Genomic DNA, 20,457 nt, shown 5'->3' with positions numbered 1-20,457 from the left:
GCTGTTCAGAGTCTCAGAGCATGTCCAGGCTTTGTCCTCATATTTAAGAACTCTTACACATAACATGTCTGGCATTCTGATACATCACTGGGATGGTATCAGGAATGAAGGCATTAAATAATGATATACCCTACCTATCAACCTCTTACTGCATGACATCTGGACAAAGCATGACATACTTGGGGGACAGAGGCCCCAAAACAAAGACATTTGTAAAATATTGCTGTTATAAACTGAGGCAGTTACTGACTGCAATCCCCACATGATGCTACTGATTTTACAAAGACAAAAAATGTCTGAGAGACACACAAACATGAGAGTCCACAATCTGGCCATTCTGTGGATAGCCCTGCAGTTGAGAGTTATGTCAGCCACATAACACTGTCAGTCTTAGAATCATACAGGACAGCCATGTCCACACAAACCTTGTTAAACCATCATTAATTCAACTGCATAACAGCAATACTTACATTCTGTCCCTATGTCTGGAACATCCTCCTCCAGTTTGTTGGGCTGTCTGCAAAGTTTTCATTGTAAGAAGTATTTCCAACTACCCTATGTGATGCTGTTGTTCACACACCTTCATGAAATTCTCCTCACAGGCAAGAAAAAGGGGCAATGTCCACATGAAGTACTCAGTTATAGGAGTGTGTTGTCATGCCATTGGCTATAGGAATAACACCACAGCTGTTCTGCATATAATTAGCAAGTGGGGGACACCAATTGGTGCATAGGCCATTAGCTGCTCATGAGCATTACCTACAAAAGGCAAGTTTTTGACTATGCAAAACAGATGTATACCATACATATGGGAGAGATAAAGAGAAAGACAGACAGACAAAGAACCAAACAACACATATTGGAATAAAACCAACCATACTTGTAAAAAAAATGTATGTCAGACAAGTAAGCATGTAATGGAATGCAGTACGGGGTATGTAATACTGGGAAATAGGAAGTTCAACAAATATGTGTCAACAAGACTTGCTGTACTGATATATTGCTGATCAGAACCTATGGCCATTGCATCTGGGTCTGTCTGCAGTGACATAGATCACAGCTCAGGCCCCTGAGTCACCCCAGGAAAGGATGGATCACATATCAAGGTTCAAATAACAAATTTACAGGAACAGGCAAGCAAAAACTGAGGGTAATGCTACTCAATGCTAGAAGTCTAAATCTCAAAATGCACTCACTCCAGGCAGTCCTTAAAATGGAGAACATTAATATCTGTGCAGTGACTGAGACTTGGTTCAAGGCTCCAGAGAGCAACCCTGTACTACCAGGCTATAACTCATACCACACTTTTCGGCCATGTAACCTGGACTGAAACACCAAAGGTGGAGGTGTCTCCATATTCATTAAGGATATCCACACCTCCAGGCTAGTTGCTCATTATAATGCATCTGAGGTTATCCATGTGTAACTAACGCTGGGCAAAACTGCAATCCAAATTGTAGCTTGCTACAGATCCCACACCATGCCCCAGGATTCCCACTGAACTTCATAATGAACTGGCTCCCCATTTAAGCACCATGTTAAATAATAGCCTTGCATCAGGCTTTGTACCCACTGAATGGTGCACAGCAACAGTTATCCCACTCCACAAAGGGGGAGCCACCACTGATCCCGGGAACTATCGACCTATTAGCCTGAAGAGCCTGGTCTGCAAGGCCATGGAACGTATCATCATGGAACTCATAAACAAAGACATTGGTAACCTCCAAACTCTTGATCCCACCCAGTTTGGGTTTGTGAAAGGCAGCTCATGCCTCCTGAACCTGATCGACTTCTTTGAGGCAGTCACCAAAGCCGTAGATGATGGTAAGGTGGTTCACACAACCTATCTTGACCTTGCCAAGGCTTTCAACACCATACCCCATTCTGGAATTATAGCTAAATTCACTAAACTAGGTATAAATCCCTACATCACAAGATGGGTTGCCAACTGGCTCACTAACAGAACCCACGCTACACCATAAAAGTTGCAGACTCCAAATCTGACCTCAAAGCAGTGACAAATGTAATACCACAGGGTTCCTTCCTGGGACCTCTCCTGTTTGGTATCTACTTCGCTGAAGTACAGGCTAACACAGAAGGCCTCTGGCTAATGAAGTTTGCAGATGACTACAAACTAGGAGCCATAGTCAATTCCCCAAATGATGTGGACATACTACAGAAGGGCCTCACTGAGACAGATGCCTGGTGTCAGAGTCATGGCCTCAAGCTCTTAGCCAAAAAGTGCAGTGTCATCCCCTTTGGTAAAAACTCTGTACCCATGAACTACCACATAGGCAGCAATCTACTTAACATTGAATGCGTGATAAGAGACCTTGGGACCCAGGTGGACAGTAGTCTCTCCTTTGATAGTCACATTGCCACAGTAGTCAGGAAGTCCTTCTATGTGGCACACCTCATCATAAAAGGGTTCTCATCCAGGAAGAAAGGGGTTATTGTTCCCCTCTACTCGACACTCATTAGACCCATTATAGAGTACAACGCTCCTTTTGGAATGTACCTCACAAGATATGTGCAGCAGCTGGAAAGGCCACAGAAGTACCTCACAAAGCGGATTACTGGCCTCAAAAAAATGCCCTACACTGACCTCCTCAAAAAACTCCAGCTTTACTCTGTAGCATATCACCTACTCCAAGGTGATCTCTGCCTAACATAAAACTATGTCAAACCCAGAGCTGTTGGACATGCTACAACTAAAGAAATCCCAATTCCCCCCGAGCTACACACTCTAGGGACCTAAACCTTGTCACCACAAAAAACAGGACACGCTGGAGGGATAGATTCCTGTCCCAGAGACTTCCCTTACTCTGGAACAGGCTACCCATCTATGTCAAGCAAAGTTCTTCATTAGCACTCTTCAACAAAAATCTTGATGAATGGATGGGAAATAGGAAATACACCCTGGGGATCACTTCTGTGTCTCTGCTCAACAGTGGCACAGGAAAATAACTTTCTTGGGTGGCGTAAGCCAGGGAACCTTGTTGGCTAGGCTTACGTAGGCCCTTGGGCCGATAGCCTAGTACCTACCTATGAACCTATGAACCTATCACTACTACTGGAGTGTGTGCTGAACAATACTGACTGTGACACTGCTAGGCCAGCTACATGGATGTAGTAGATATCCATATGGTAATTGTGAATACAACTATGATATACATGTTTGTCTCAGAAATGTGAGAGACTTGTACAGGGTATTTACATACTGAAATACTTTTGCAGATGTATGTGTTGAACTGCATGTGATATACTGAGCTCATACCATTCAACTGTCCAGTGTTATGCACACTGAGCATATGTGTGCCTCATATTTGAAGTCATTTAATCATAGAGTTGTGTTATATCTGGCAAATCATTGGCAAATCTGTGAAGACTGACATTACAACATCTCCTTCTCTTTCTTTTGGCTATTCCCGTTAGGGGTCACCACAGCAGATCATCTGTCTCCATTTCCTCCTGTCCTCTGCATCTTTCTCTGTCACACCAACCACCTGCATGTCCTCTATCACCACATCCATACACCTTATCTTAGGCCTTCCTCTTTTCCTGTTCCCTGGCAGCTTCATCCTTACCATACTTATCATCCTTTTCCCAATATACTCAACATCCCTCCTCAGCACATGTCCAAAACAACATAATACTGCTACTCTCTGGCTTTGTCACCAAAGCATCCAACCTGGGGAGACCCTCTAAAATACACATTCCCAGTCCTGTACACCCTCGTCACACCCAGTGCAAATCTTAACATCTTTAACTTTGCCACGTCCAGCTCTGACTCCTGCCTTTTTATCAGTGCTATTGTCTCCAACTCATATACCATAGCTGGTCTCACTACTGACTTGTAGACCTGCTCTCTCACTCTTAATGGTATTCGTCTGTCACAAATCACTCCTGACACTCTTCTCCACCCTCTCCATCCTGCTTGTACTCTCTTCTTCACCTCTCCCCCACACTCATAATTACTCTGAACTGTTGATCCCAAGTATTTAAACTCATCCACCTTTGCAAACTCTACTACCTGCATCCTCACCATTCCTCTATCCTCCCTCCCATTCACACACATATATTCCATCTTAGTCCTGCTGACCATCATTCCTCCCCTCTTCAGAGCGTATCTCCACCTCTCCAAGGTCTCCTCAACCTGTTCCCTACACTCACTACAGATCACAATGTCATCCACAAACATCATAGTCCACGGGGACTCCTGTCTGATCTTGTCTGTCAACCTGTCCATCACCACTGCAAATAAGAAAGGGCTCAGAGCTGATCCCTGATGTAATCCCACCTCCACCTTAAACATATCTGTCACTCCCACTGCAGAACTCAACACTGTCACACTACCCTTGTACATATCCTGTAGCACTCTTACAGATTCCTCCGCTACTCCTGACTTCCTCATACAATACCTCAACTCCTCTCTAGACACCCTGTAATATGCTTTCTCTAATTCCACAAAGACACAATGCAACCCCTTCTGACCTTCTCCATACTTCTCCATCAACAGTGTCACGGCAAACATCATGTCTGTACTGCTCTTTCCTGGAATTAAACCATACTGCTGATCACTAATCCTCACCTCCCTTCTTAATCTAGCTTCCACTACTCTTTCTTATAACTTCATGCACTGACTGATCAATGATATCCCTCTGGATTTACTACAGCTCTGCACATCACTGTTATTCTTATAATCGCTACCCAAACACTTATTCTCCACTCCTCACACATCCTCTCACTTTCCAAGATTATATTAAACATTCTGGTTAAAAAGACCACTGCCATTTCTCTTAAACACCTCCATGCTTCCACAGGTATGTCATCTGGACCAAGAGCCTTTCCATTCTTAATCCTCTTCATAGCTATCCTTACTTCCTCCTTGCTAATCCATTGCACTTCCTGATTCACCATACCCACATCATCCAACCTTCTTTCTCTCTCATTGTCTTCATTCAACAGCCCCTTCAAAGTACTCTTTCCATCTGCTCAACACACTCTCCTCGCTTGTGAGTACATTTCCCAAATTATCCTTTATCACCCTTATCTGCTTCACATCCTTACTAGCTCGGTCCCTCTGTCTAGCCAATCGGTACAGGTCTTATTCTCCATCCTTAGTGTTCAACCTTTCATAAACCCTTCATATGCCTTGTTCTTAGCCTTTGTCACCTCTCTCTTTGCCATGCACTTCATCTCCTCATACCCCTGTCTACCTTCTTCATCCTTCTGACAATCCCACTTTTTCTTTGCCAACCTCTTTCTCTGTACACTCCCCTGTACTTCCTCATTCCACCATCAGGTCTCCTTGTCCTCCTTCCTCTGTCGAGATGTCACATAAAGCACCTTTCTAGTTGTCTCACTCACTAGCTCTGCTGTAGTTACCCAGACATTTGGCAACTCTACACTGCCACCCACTGCCTGACTAACTCTTCCCTGAACTCAACCTCACAATCACCCTTTTTCAGTTTCCACCATTTGATTCTGAGAGCTTCTCTCACACTCTTCCTCCTCTTCTTGATCAACGTCATCCCACAGACCAACATTCCATGCTGCCTAACTACACTTTCCCCTGTTACCACATGACAGGTTCCAAACTTCTTCAAACAGGCCCTCCTGCATAGGAGATAATCCACCTGTGTGCATCTTCCTCCACTCTTGTATGCCATCCTATGCTCCTCTGTCTTGTTAAAATATGTATTCACCACAGCCATGTCCATCCTTTTTGCAACTCCACCACCATCTCACCCTCTGCATTCATTTACTTAATACCATACCTACCCATCTCTTCCGCATTCCCTCTGTTCCCTTCACCAACATGCCCATTGAAATCTGCACCAATGACCACTGTCTCACCCTTGGGTACAGTCATCACCACTTCATCCAACTCAGTCCAAAATTTGTGTGTCTCATCCATTGCACACACAACCAGCAGAGCGTATGCATTAACAACAGTCATCATTACACCATCAATTTCCAGCTTCATTAACATCACTTTATCTGACACTTTTTTCACCTCCAAAAACAGTCTTGGCATACTGTTTGAACTAGTCCGTTATTTTAAAATCTGAGGTTAATACAGGAGTAGAAATGACACAAGACACCAACGCTCAAACTTAACAATTTATTAAGCAAAACTTTTCTAAATAAACAGTAAAGCTAATACTAGATAAACCGAAATTCTAATAAATCATGTACTTACAAGCATATGCATAAACAAAATCATCTTTGCCACTGATAGGGAAACTTCAAATCCTATCCAGTGCAGCTATCTGTTCAGTCAAGGCAAGGCCGACACTGGTGAAATGTCTCTAAGCTCAGTTCAGGCTGGTGCTGTGATTAAATCCGGATGCTGATGATGATTTTCATCTTAGCCTTTGAGCTTTTATAGTCTTTATGAGTTGATGGAATATTGTAGAAAAATCTGACATTACAGGCTCATCATGAGTTGATGGAATATTTTAGAAAATTACAGATCATTTCCTAGGTTGTAAACAAGCCTCGTAATGTCTGGTCTTGTGCCCCACTTCCCTTTTTCAAAGAACAGTTCATAGGTTCATAGGTTCATACTAGGCTATCTGCCCAAGGGCATTTATAAGCCTAGCCCATAGTTATGTGGCTTTCGCCACCCTTTTAGTTAGAATAAAACTATGCCTATTATTTTGCTGTGCCTCTGTCAAGTTAGCTCACAACCTTGTGATATAGTTCCTCTTTGAAATCCTCACATTCTGGTAAACATCTTTTAAGCTGATAAACAACTTATAGGTTAACAAAAGTTCAGTAATACCAGTAATCAGTGAGCAAGGCCTGTTCTTAAGCATATTGTATTGTTACAATATTAGCAGCATATAGTGAGGTAGTGGCATATCAAGAACTAGCAATAGTCAATCTAGCAATGATTAAACATACACAGTGATATGTGGCTCGAGGCATAGCAAAAAAACTGGTAGACTGTGTGGATCCGTCACAGGCCACCCCTTGCATCGAGCAACGTACGCTGTGTATCCCTTATAATGGTTAAAACTGACAACATCAGTTTGTACCTTCTCATCACTTTACAATAAATGCAGCATGATATTATGCAAAATAACACAGAAATTATTGTGGCCAAAAGTAAAGGATGCAATAACAAATTGAACCACACTGAAGCCTTAGATGACCACATAAAAACATCATACCAATGCGAAACAGTTATATCCTATATTTCATTTGCAATCTTTACAATGGTGCCTTTATCTTTAATCATTTTAATCACTGTTTGATGTGCATCATTTAGTGTTTTATTTAGAAGTTGCAACACTGTTTGTCCTTCCTACTTAATCTGTTGAAAGTCCGGGTGGACTAGAGATGGCCACTTAAAAGTGTGTAATGGTTCTATGCTAGCATTAAATGTGATGTCCATCCATCTAGTCAGTCTAATCAATTCTCCAGTACAAAAATCAATAATTGCATGGATATTACTTTTACAGTATGCTCCACCAGTTGTGATCATCCCATCACTCCAGGCTAATTTACAGGAGGATATCACACAAACAGTGGTATCATTTAGCTGGTAGATGTCCATACCATTTACTACATACCTGTACCAGGTGCATTCCCCAGTTCCATTATGTAAGCATGGGTGAGGCTTCATCTTCACCATCATGCATACCCACTCCTGGAGCCAGGTTTCACAACTTGCCACATCAACGGGTACATCATTATAATCAATCAAAGTAGATTCAATTTGAGGCACCCACCAATTATCTCCAAATTGCAAGGGCAATGTAACAAATGGATAGACCTGCTTTGTCCCTTTCTTACTAGCAAGATAGTCAAAAATCAGTATGCAAGACTTATTTTCACATGCAAAATCTATTGGCTTCAACCAATGATACAGTTGCAGTTCCTTTTGCCAATGGGCTGCCTTTTTAGCCCCCCAAGTTTGAGTGAATTGCAAATATTGCTGGTTGGCAGCCAACTGAGATAAAATACAAAAAGTCTGATTTACTTCTGCTGTGAGGTTATTTAAAATCTGTTCCGTATATGTATTTGTATGTTCAATCCACCTCCACAAGACAGTTTGAGTTAAAATACCGTCTACAGTTCTTTGTCCCAGCTCGGGATCATGGTCTGCTAGCAGCTTAAAGGCCATATTTAGGTCAGTGCCCAAACGGCTCAATTTGCTACGTAGGGTATCTATATCTACACTGTTTAGGAATCCAGTCCCTGTTCCGACTGCACCTATTGCAGTACCAAGAATACCTGTAACATCACATTTATTTCTTTTATATTTGTAATGTTTGTATTTGATATGCAAAGAATCAGCCGGCCATAATTGTACAATTTTACAATGTGGATACCTGGTGGCAATATCAACTGCTGACATGTTAACTATCATTTTAATACGTTGTATAATTCTAGCACTACTTACAGTTTTACATCCTCTGGTATATCTTACCACATGTCCCAAACCATTAAATACAGTTGAACTATTGTCCATGGCATATATCTCCAAATCCGGAGATAAGGTTTACGCGGTGTCATTTTCCCTTTGAAATTCAGCTATGCAGGAGGAATCTAATGGAGACTTGGCTAAAGGAAATCCCGACTCATTTAGCCTTTGGTACAGACCTCCAAAAGGGTTGGAAACACATTTTTTGGGATGTCTATCACAGTTCAGTCTACATACAGTTGTAATGTTTTCCGTCTGAGTGATGTTCCAAGTTAAGGCAGGCTTGGGTGTCACCGCATATAGATCGTCTCTCAATTTCCAATAAAAGTCACAGTCAGCTGTTAAATTCGCAACATCTTCCCCTTCGAATAGAGGGATAGGATCAAGACAGTTATATGGCCCATCTAAGTGTTGTCGTTGGAAAAGGTTGGCTCCTTCCCAAACAGTGGCAATAATCTATGGAGAGGAAAGTACAATGGTTGTTTAGCAGAATCAAGTAATACTAAAACAGTATCACCAGGTCCATCACAAATTACTGTCCCATGTTCATTTGGCTGATTGGGTGTGGTCACTACAACTTTCGTTCCCAGCCATTTGCTTGGTTTAGTATCACAGTCTTGTAGTAAAATGACAGCATCTTGATGCATTCAAATTTCTACTAAAGGTTGTCCTTTCTGAATCATTTGTGTCTTGTTATCTAAATTGATAGCCTTCACTATCACTTCTCGTTCTGGCTCCCATAATGTAAAAACCTCCCAACTTTCTCTTAATAGTCCTTTTTGCCCCCAGTGCCAATTATCTGGGAGAAAGAGTTTCCAACATGTCTCAACTAATGCCATATTTTGTGCTGGCACTCTTTGTTCAGTCAATGCACATAGCCAGAATCGAGTTTGATCAGTATTTATTAAAAGAGGGTATATGGCATTCGGATTCAGCTTTTCTATTTTCAAAACACAGCAGTTGGACTGAAAGTCATTCATATGCATTTGCAAGGGAGTTCCTTGATGCTTCTGAGGTCTATTATTCAGCTGGCTCACAGCTAATTCTAATACCTTTGCCCAGCCTCGTAACGTTCCATCATTCGTGTTCTTTCGAATCTGTTCTTTAAGGAGCCCATTATACCTTTCAATTAAACCAGCAGCTTGGGGATGATATGGGATATGCAGCACCCATCGAACTCCATTTTCCTTTGCCCATTCTTGAACCTCCGCTCCGGTAAAGTGGCTGCCTTGGTCACTTTGGATTTCAGTGGGAATCCCATATGTCATACATAATTTATTCAATCCTTTTAATACTGCTTGCTGGTTTGCCTTTTTGCATGGGGACACCATCAGTAATCCTGAATAAGTGTCCACCATCGTCAGGCAGTATTGCTGATTTTGATCCAGTGGTAAAGGACCAATAAAGTCTACTTGCCAAATTTGTGCTGGACGACTGCCTCTGTGAATGTGTCCACATGCTTCTGCTTGCAGTTGCTTTTGTTTATTTCTTTGACAGATTTCACACTGCTTTATAACATCTGTAGTTATCTCCTTATTGCCTTCATGCCCATTCTATTATCGCATCTCTTCCCAAATGCCCACTTCGATCATGGGCCCATCTTGCCATACTAGCACATTCGGCTTTCTCTTTAGCAGCACGTACTGCGGCCATCTTATCTACCTGCTGGTTATGCCTCCTTTCATTTGTTACAAGTGATGCATGGGCATCCACATGTCCAACACTGATTTTGCATTGTTGAGCTTTTTCCCAAATCTGTTGCCAGTCTTCTGAACCTCCCCATAGAGGTCTGCGATGGATCTTCCAATCCTGTTGTTGCCAGGCAGGTAACCAGGTTGTCAATCCCTTAAAAACTGCCCAGCTGTCAGTATAGATGTACATTTTATCTCCAGGTGATAAACTATCGATGACCAGGGCAACAGCTCGTAATTCTGCCTGATTATTTGAACCGGCAGTACCTTCGTCAAATAACACAGTTTCTGTTCGTGGGCAATAAGCCACTGCAGTCCAGGTCCTACCATTTGATCCAATTTTGGCAGAACCATCAGCAAACCATGCAAATTTCTGTTTTTCTGCATCTAAATTATCAAATGGTAATGCTTCAGTAATTGGAGACTGTGGAAGCTCATGTCGCTGTTGTTCTATCGCATTAGCATCATCCAGAATTACCAGTCCAGCCAACTGTTGTTGTACCTGAGACACTCCAGGCACGATGTTGGCCCTTTCCTGTAAATACCACTTCCACTTTTGTATGGTCGAAGATTGTGCTATCAGAGTTTTCATCAAAGTATTGTCCCGTAACCACCCCTGGATTGGGTAGTCTATCTTAACTGTTACTGTTTGTTGTTTAGTTATTCCTTCCACATGAATCAATGCTGTGTACACCGCCAGTACATGCTGCTCAAGGGGGCTATATCTCACCTGCACTCCAGTCAGGGATTTGGACCGAAATCCCAAGGGTCTCTTTTTCCCAGTGTCATCCTTCTGCCACAGCCCCCAAGACATAACATTATTGGCAACTGTTACTTCAAGGACAAAAGGTTGTTGTGGATCAACTGGGACCAGCCCCATGCTCTGCTGTAGAGCCTTTTTTGCTTCTTCAAAAGCCGTTTGTTGCTTGGGACCCCACTGAAAGTCACATTTTTTCCTGGTTACATAGTGAATGGGTCGCAAAATCAGTCCGAGGTGAGGTACAAATGCTCTCCAAAAGCCCATTGCTCCCAAGAAGACCTGTGCCTGCTGTTTTGTTTTTGGGACTGCAATTTTCTGGATACTCTCCAGTGCTGCTGCAGGAATTTTCCTTTTTGCTCCATTCCAAATCATACCAAGGAATTTTACTGATGTCCCTTGTTGTGTTTTATTCTCATTTACAGCCCACCCTCTGTTCTGAAGGTGCTGAATTACAGTTTTTATTGCGATATCCACATTAGATTTTTCTCCAGTAATCATTATGTCATCAATGTAATGAAAAATAGTCACTTTGTCCAGCTGTAACTTGGCTAGGTCTCTAGCCACTAGTCCATGACACAGGGTAGGACTGTGCAAATATCCTTGAGGTAACACTTGGAAGGTATACTGCCTCCCCTCCCAGGTAAAGTCAAATTGGGCTCTGCTTTCTTCTGCTACTGGAATGGAGAAGAAGGCATTTGCTAAGTCCAAAAATGCATGATATGGTCCAGCAGATGAAGACAATCTTTCCACGATCGTAACAATGTCTGGAACAGCTGCCGCTAAGGGTGGGGCCACCTTGTTCAGACCTCGATAATCTACAGTCATTCGCCATGATCCATTAGGTTTCCTTACTGGCCACACCGGACTGTTGAATGGACTCACTGTTGGCTCAAGTATGCCAACTCGCAGCAGTTCTTGGATCATCTCAGTAATCTCAGCATGCCCACCTGGGATACGATATTGTTTGATGTTCAGTATTGTCTTAGGCGTGGGAATATAAAGTAGTTCCCACTTAGCATTGCCTCGAACTACAGCATTAACTGCGTTGACTGAACAATGCCGCACTCCAAACCTAAATGGCCCTACAGTGGTTTCCAAAGTTCTACCCTTTAACACATCTATTCCTAAAATGTGTTCAGGTACTGGAACTATTACTGCTTCAATGTAAATAGGAATACCATCCCCAAAAGCTATCTTAATCTTGGTTTTGGTACCTGGTGTCTTTGCCCCTCCATAACCATCAATTTCTACATACTGTCCACGAAATCTACGGGGGTTGCCTGCAAAAATGATTACTTCTGATCCTGTGTCTACCAGAGCCATCACATGTTGTGGCCCTCCCCTCCAAAAAATGGTAAGGGGTACGTAAGGGCGTCGGTCCTCAGGTGTAATTGCTCTTACTGTACCCCTAGCTACTGGGGACCCGCCTACTAGTCAATTTGTCTCTGTTTTTTCAACCGGGGTTCTCCATTCCTTTCCTCCCCAGTCTCTCTCATCATTAAATTCCCCCTTTTGCCACTGTGCTAGCTCCTCATCAGTAGGGATGTCAGGATATAATTGATTCCATCCTACCTTCCCTTCAGTGGTACTTTTGGTTGGACATTTTGTAGGGGTTTGCTTTTTACTTTCAGAACTTGAACCTTTTTCTTTTTGTTTTTGCTTCCACTTTTTATATAACTCTTCAGTAGCGATCCCATCTATCTCCGCAGCTTCAGTCCCCCACCTTAACAGATCTAGAAACATTTGCTTTCTCGTAACTTTTTCTCCAGATTTATCTTTCGATTTCTCCGCATTTGCCTTTCTAGCTCTTCTCTGTTCTTTTTCTTCCACTAATTCGGCCATTTGATTTAGAGTGGCTATTATGTCCCATATCTGCTGACCTACACAGCCTGCCAGGGCAGCCATCAGCTGCCCTTTCCACCACTGTGGTGCGTTTTTGATCAATTTGCTACTCATATTGCTAGTCATAATTTGTGCATCTGGTCCTCTCGGAAGCACTGTCTCATCCCTCAATTCCATTGAGTAAACGGTAGCCAACATAGCCATTTCTCTTAACTGCTGTATCACTTCTGCTATTGTTTTCCAAGGCTTATGTTCATCAGCCACTGCTGTAGCATCAGGCCAAGTAGCGCGGAAAGCCGAGGCTAACCACACCACCAGTGTATTCACCTGGGGATCACCATCATCTACATTGTTTACTATTTGCTTTAAACGTGAGTGAAACACCAGACATGCACATTGGTGCATCTCTTCAGCATTTAGAGACACCGCTTCTCCCCCTGTGTCCCAAACCCGAAGAAACCATGCTAAAACAGTTTCCCCTGGCCTTTTCTTATAGATTTGGATTATATTCAATAATTCAGCTTGAGTATAACTCCGCACCTCAACCCATTGTTGTGGCGCTGCACCCCCAGTCCACTGTCCCTTTTTCTCAATAACTGGGCGCGCCTCCACCGACGGAGAATTTACTATTTCAAAATCACTATCACCCTCATCCGTTGAGGGGAGATCACCTTTCCACTCCTCAGGATCAAACTCTGCCTTATACAGCAAAGCACGAACCCGAGGCCTTGAGGGCGGATGGCGTAGTTTTCTCCCGTTTCGTTGTCTACGCTGTTGAATTATTGGAGTAGCTAGAGTCACTGAATTAGATTTCCAGTGTTCAGCTTCCTCCCCTACTTTAACAAGTGCCATGTTTGCCTTCTCCAAGGCATCTCTATCCAATCTATGTGTATGTGTATGTGTATGTGTATGCTCTTTACATTGCTCTTCTAATTCTAAAACTTTTTCTTTTAGATTATCTACATCTCTGTGTAATTCCTGAATTGCTTCAAAGAACAGCCATTCGGCTGCTCCCACCCCTTCCTTCACCTTTTTCCCCTTATCATCCAATTTTAGCTCCGATAAAGCTCTAGCTAGACTATCAGGGTCTGCCTTAGGTCTTTCCTGCAAGGGTTTTGGGGAAGGAGGAGGTGAAACTTGACTCAATACCTTAGCAAGAGGATCCCGCTTCCCAAATAATGCTGTCAAAGTAGTATCAACGCCCAACTTATTTAGGGTGCCTAATACGTCATCCTTCTTACCTATGCCTAGATGTTTTAAAGGAAAAAACATTGGTTGTTGTTGTGACATTTCCACTGTAAACCCCAGATCCTGCCAACTATGCCAAGTGAACTAGTCCATTACTTTAAAATCTGAGGTTAATACAGGAGTAGAAATGACACAAGACACCAACGCTCAAACTTAACAATTTATTAAGCAAAACTTTTCTAAATAAACAGTAAAGCTAATACTAGATAAACAGAAATTCTAATAAATCATGTACTTACAAGAATATGCATAAACAAAATCATCTTTGCCACTGATAGGGAGACTTCAATCCTATCCAGTGCAGCTATCTGTTCAGTCAAGGCAAGGCCGACACTGGCGAAATGTCTCTAAGCTCAGTTCAGGCTGGTGCTGTGACTAAATCCAGATGCTGATAATGATTTTCATCTTAGCCTTTGAGCTTTTATAGTCTTTATGAGTTGATGGAATATTGTAGAAAAATCTGACATTACAGGCTCATCATGAGTTGATGGAATATTTTAGAAAATTACAGATCATTTCCTAGGTTGTAAACAAGCCTCGTAATGTCTGGTCTTGTGCCCCACTTCCCTTTTTCAAAGAACAGTTCATAGGTTCATAGGTTCATACTAGGCTATCTGCCCAAGGGCATTTATAAGCCTAGCCCATAGTTATGTGGCTTTCGCCACCCTTTTAGTTAGAATAAAACTATGCCTATTATTTTGCTGTGCCTCTGTCAAGTTAGCTCACAACCTTGTGATATAGTTCCTCTTTGAAATCCCCACATTCTGGTAAACATCTTTTAAGCTGATAAACAACTTATAGGTTAACAAAAGTTCAGTAATACCAGTAATCAGTGAGCAAGGCCTGCACTTAAGCATATTGTATTGTTACAATATTAGCAGTATATAGTGAGGTAGTGGCATATCACGAACTAGCAATAGTCAATCTAGCAATGATTAAACATACACAGTGATATGTGGCTCGAGGCATAGCAAAAAAACTGGTAGACTATGTGGATCCGTCACACTGTTCCTTCAGGATAACCCCTACACCATTTCTCCTCCCATCCACACCATGATATAGCTATTTAGAGCCCGCTCCGATACACCTAGCCTTAAGCCCCTTCCATCTGGTCTCTTGCACACACACTATATCAACCTTCCTTCTGTCCATCATATCAGCTAGCTCTGTCCCCATACCAGTCATACAGCCAACATTAAACATTCCTACCCTCACTGCCACACTCCTAGCCTTTCTCCTCTCTTCCTGCCATATGAGTGTCAGACATCCTCCAGGGTAGGTCTGTGAATGCAAAGGCTACTGTGCTATCAAATCACTTAAGTGTGTTACAACAATATTAAGAAAGTGTCACTAATTTTGGTCCATTCCCCACCATCTATGTGTGGTGTCCTCCAGATGTCCTTATCTAACAGGTTGACAGGAATGACTGAGCAGCAAGAGTGTAAATACAGTGTGTCATACTGACATAGAACAGAAATGTATATTAGGTATTACCAGTGCACATGTATGTATGAGTAGGTGTACCTGGCTGCCTCATAACAACAGACATGGGATGCAAAATGTCAGGTAAATAATTTGTACATATAGCTGCGGTGGTGGTGCTGTGGTATCGTTGTCGCCTCACAGTAAGACGTTGTCCTGTTCGATTCTCAGTTAAAGCGTCTTCTGTGTGGAGACATGTGTGAATGGGCGTACCTTCGTTGAAGGTTGTGTGTCAGGCCTGGCAAGTCAGTACGTAAAAATCTACTGCCAATCATTCATGGACTGGAGTTCCGCTGTGGCGACCCCTAACTGGGAAAAGCCAAAAGATACAACAACAACAACAACACGTGTGTAATTTCAGTTTCTGTGCATCCAACAGAGTTAGAGTTCTACAGCTACTAGTTGTTGCAATGCCCAGACACAGACATGGGTACTAGAATAGGCATGATTTTTAGGTTGAAATTGGAGAGGTGTCCAACTGTGTTATGACCTTGTGTCCATGCCTACTACAAACAGCTATATGACCACTGACATAACTGCATGGACTCAGCAATACCTTACCTGTAAGAAACCTGTCTCCATCAAAGTAGAGCAATCCCCTTTGCTGGACAACAGCAATACACAAACCACATAATTGGTTGCTATATTGGCTGTATAGGGCAAAGCAGGAGCAGTCACCAACTTGGCAGTGAGTCTATCTTTGAAGGAGCATATAAGGTCACAGGTGGAGTATTGTAAGGCTAACTATGGGTACAAATTGGACACATCCACCAAGGGCAATCACAAGGCCGTCTTCACATAAGTCTGCAATCTCAGAGGCAACAACCCAACCCACCCTGTATTGGTGGTCAATCACACCACATACACACACACACCATAGCTATAGCCAACATGCTGCAGACAGGTTTAGGCCAAACAACACCCCCCCGGCTCATCATCAGAGTAGGTGGATATGCACAGCACCCACACCCATCCCTTCATCATCAGGGAGTAGGTGCATACTGCCTAATCAAAGTCAACAAAAGCAAGTCTTCATGGGACCTGATAACATTCCTGTCTGTATCCTACATGAACTCAGGCATATGCTTCCAGCTCCATTATACACTGTATGCAAGCAAAGCCTGAGCACCATTGCCATCCCATTTGCAAGGAAGATGGCTACTGTCATCCCTCAACACAAACGTGAATAATGAATGGTGGTTTATACAATGTAGTGCAATGCAGGTTCATACTGTGCTGATAGATGACAGGGGTATGAAGTGGTTGTAAGTGGTGGCTAATGATAGGCAATATTGATGTGCTAGCTCTGTAAATAACTCTGGGAAATGTTTGAGGTCCTGTGATATATTTCCCTGTTTATGTCTTCCTGGTAGCATGCAGTGTCAGCTGGCATACACTGCAGGGCAGAATGCAGCTATTACTGATGCAATAATACAGCACCATGAGGGGCTGTTCGGCCGGAGCCGACAAAATCTTTGGGGCAGACTGCCCTGTGGGATGACCTTGTCCACAGAGTGAACACCTTGGACCACCAGGGCCACATATACGATCAGGTCAGGCATCAGGCAACTGACCTGATATGTCATGCCTGGCAAATGGCTGCTGCCATGGCCAGGGACTGTACTGCTACAGGTGGGGGTCCAGCTACACAGGCCTCACTTATGGCAACAGAGGAGCTCCTTGCCAACCTTGGAGCAGCCTCCACACAACAGCCAACACATGAAACACCAGTCGTGGAGGTGGGCGGCAGCCATGCAACAGGCGAGGAGCATCCAGATAAGGCCACAGTGCACATCAATTTAATCATGTGGCAGTCATATTGTCTTCAATAGAGTATGTAGCTGCATATTCAGTTCAAACTGCATTTGTGGGTGGGGTTTAGTAATGCACACAAGTGCACATCTGTGGTGATGGACATTAAATTGTATACTATCATAGCTTGTGCTGTACCTGTGCAGAAACGTAGCATTCATCTTGTACCAGTGCCAAATGTGACAATACCTTTCAACCACAAATACATAGGTCCCTCTAGTCTGCATGTGGGACAGCAGCCTGAAGCCGGTGAGTATGGGATTTTACTGTTGTGGCTTACCAGTACCCCTGGCATGTTAAGGTCATGCATGTGACCATGCACACAACTGTTACTCTCAGCTATTTTGCAATATCTGCATGTTCACTTGTGGTGGGGTTAACTGCATTGCATCACAGTGGTCATCACAAGGGTCCTGTTTTCAGGAGATGTCACATATCTGTAGCATGCCTCACACCCTGTCATTGAACGAAATCTGGACAAAGACTGACAAAATGGGGGAACGAAGGCCCACAACTAGGGACATATTTTATAACTTATTGTTATACAGTGCATATAAATGGTGTACACACACCAGTTAGAATGCCAGGTATTTGTGAAATACAAAAATGAGAGCACAATAACACATTTCCAAACACTTCCAACCTTTCATGTGACCTATAACCTGTACAATTTAATTGTAAAACAAACAAATCTGTTAGGGGAACAATTATGGCACATACAAAATTTACAAGAAGCTAGATGCATACATGTGAACAGGCTGAAGCTAATACTGTGTTGAAGCAGCTTTCAATATTATTACAGCATTACATCTTCTTGGGTACACACCTGCCATCAATTACAGAGACTCTTTGATTAACAGCAAATAACAGTCAACAGTCCTACCAGGAGTATTCTAAATTTATTCAGTTGCCTGTTACAGCAACAGCCATACTTCACATACAGCTTACAAAGCAGCAAAGGGATCTCATTTGTGAAAGATATCAGCCCAGAGAAGGGTACACACACATTTCCACAGCATTGCATATACCATGGAACACAATGAAGACAGTCATCAAATGGTGGTGGAATTATGGGGCAACAGAGACAGTGCAAAGAACTGGATATCCCTCCAAATGTGTGGAAAAGACAAGACCCAAACTGGTCAGGCAGGCTGCCAGGAGACCTACAGCAACACTAGAGGAGTTGCAGGTATCATTGGCAAGTACTGGTTGAGTACTACATATGACAACAATCACCCGTATTCTCCACATGTTTGGCCTATGGGCTAGGTTTGGAAGGTGGAAGCCATGTCACACACAGAACAACATCCAGGTCTGGTGGATTTCTCAAGAAAAACACATCAGGCCCCTCAATAGCATGTGGGGAAATGTGTTATTGTGTAATGAGACCAAGGTTGCACTTTTTGGCCACAATACCTAAAGGTTTGTTTGGCACAAGAACAACATTGTGCATCACCAAAAGAACACCATCTCCATGGTGAAGCATGGTGATGGTAGTGTCCAGCTTTAGGGTTGCTATTCATAAGCTGGAATTGGGCCTTTAGCCAATGTGGAGGGGATTAGGAACAATTCGAAATACCAGCCCCTTTTGGCCCAAAATCTTCATGTGTCTGCTAGAAAGTTGTGGATGGAGAGGACTTACACCTTTCCACACAACAATGACCCATACCATACATCAAGATCCATACAAGAATGCCTTCACCAGAAGACAATCAATGTTTTGGAATGGCCCAGCCACAGTCCACAAATACATCCAATAGAGAATCTGTGGGGTTTCCTGAAGAGGTCTGTGTAGAAGTGATGCTCTCGCAATCTGACAGAGTTGGAGGGCTTCTGCAAGGGAGAGTGTACACATATTGCTAAGTTGAGATGTGCCATGCTGAGATACACCTTCCCAAGAGGACTGACTGCTGTTGTGATATCAAAAGGTGCTTTAACAAAGTATTAAGTTAAGTGTGTGCACAGTCATGCAACCAGCCTATTGTACATATTTCAACTTCTACATGTTACCCCTAACCAATGTGTTTGTTCTTCAATTGGGTTGTACAGGTTATAGGTCACATTGGAAATGTTATCAAATGATTTCTGTGGTCTCATGTTATATATCAGACAAAAGTGGCATGTTAACCGAGGTGTCTACAGTTATAATATCCACTGTAACTTAAAAGGTTGTTAGTGTAACTGGTTCTGTTGTAACATAAATCTACTGCAGGTTTTGAAGTGTGAGACTCAAAATATGTCATTACATAGTGACACCAGTCCTCATATCATCCCAGTAATGTGTCAGACAAATACAGGATTTATGACAAACAGACCAGAACTATGAGCCACACATGTAGACATTCAGTGACACTCTGCACAGTTAAGAGGTATGTTCTGTAGGAGATGCCACTGTGCTATACAGGTGAACAGCAATTATGTGTACATGGGTGCAGTGTGTAATACTGGAAGGCCCATCACCTACTAACACTACTCACATATCACAGGGTGTATATAAGTAGATACACGAAGTGGAAAGGGCTGCACTGCATGGTGTTGATGGTCTGCCCTGGGTGTGTAGGTAGTGGTCTGACTGTGTTGTCCAGTTGGCTATTGTGAGGTCTGTGTGATGCCTGTCTGCCACCTCACTTGTATGTGCGTGTATGTGTGTGCATGTGTAGCAGCAAATGGTATAGTGCAGGTATTCATTTACATATGTTGTTTTCCCCCATAGGTGGTCATGGTGGTTACGGTCCCTCTCGCTCAGTATCTGATGTCAGTGCCTCTGCAGACTCTGGCAATGATGAAAGTCATATTCAGGCACGTGGTGTTGTCAGGGGCTGAATCTGTGCCATTGGTTGGCATCCCACAGTTATCCACAATCTCCCCACACCCAGTTACAATGCCCACACATGCCCGGTCTTCAGCAGCCACAGATGATGGACAGTTGGCAAGTGGTGGCATGGAACAGGCTAGTGTGGTGACTATGGCAGGTGTGAGTGTAGACACTGGCCATAGCCAGAGTGCAGGTGAGGTCCCACACAGGTGGATGGACAGGGTGCTCGCAGGAGGTCAGCTGCTCATCAAGCCACTGTTACAAGTGCCACAGCAGGTGCCACCAGACTCATGTTTTGGGCTGTCATGGATGCACAGGCATGTAATAAATGCAACACCAGATAAATACTCAGGGTGGTGGATGCAACTCT

This window comes from Protopterus annectens, chromosome 4.part0, assembly GCF_019279795.1.
Source record: "Protopterus annectens isolate FY-2018-M chromosome 4.part0, PAN1.0, whole genome shotgun sequence".
NCBI classification, from domain to species: Eukaryota; Metazoa; Chordata; order Ceratodontiformes; family Protopteridae; genus Protopterus; species Protopterus annectens.
This window is presented reverse-complemented; position numbering follows the sequence as displayed.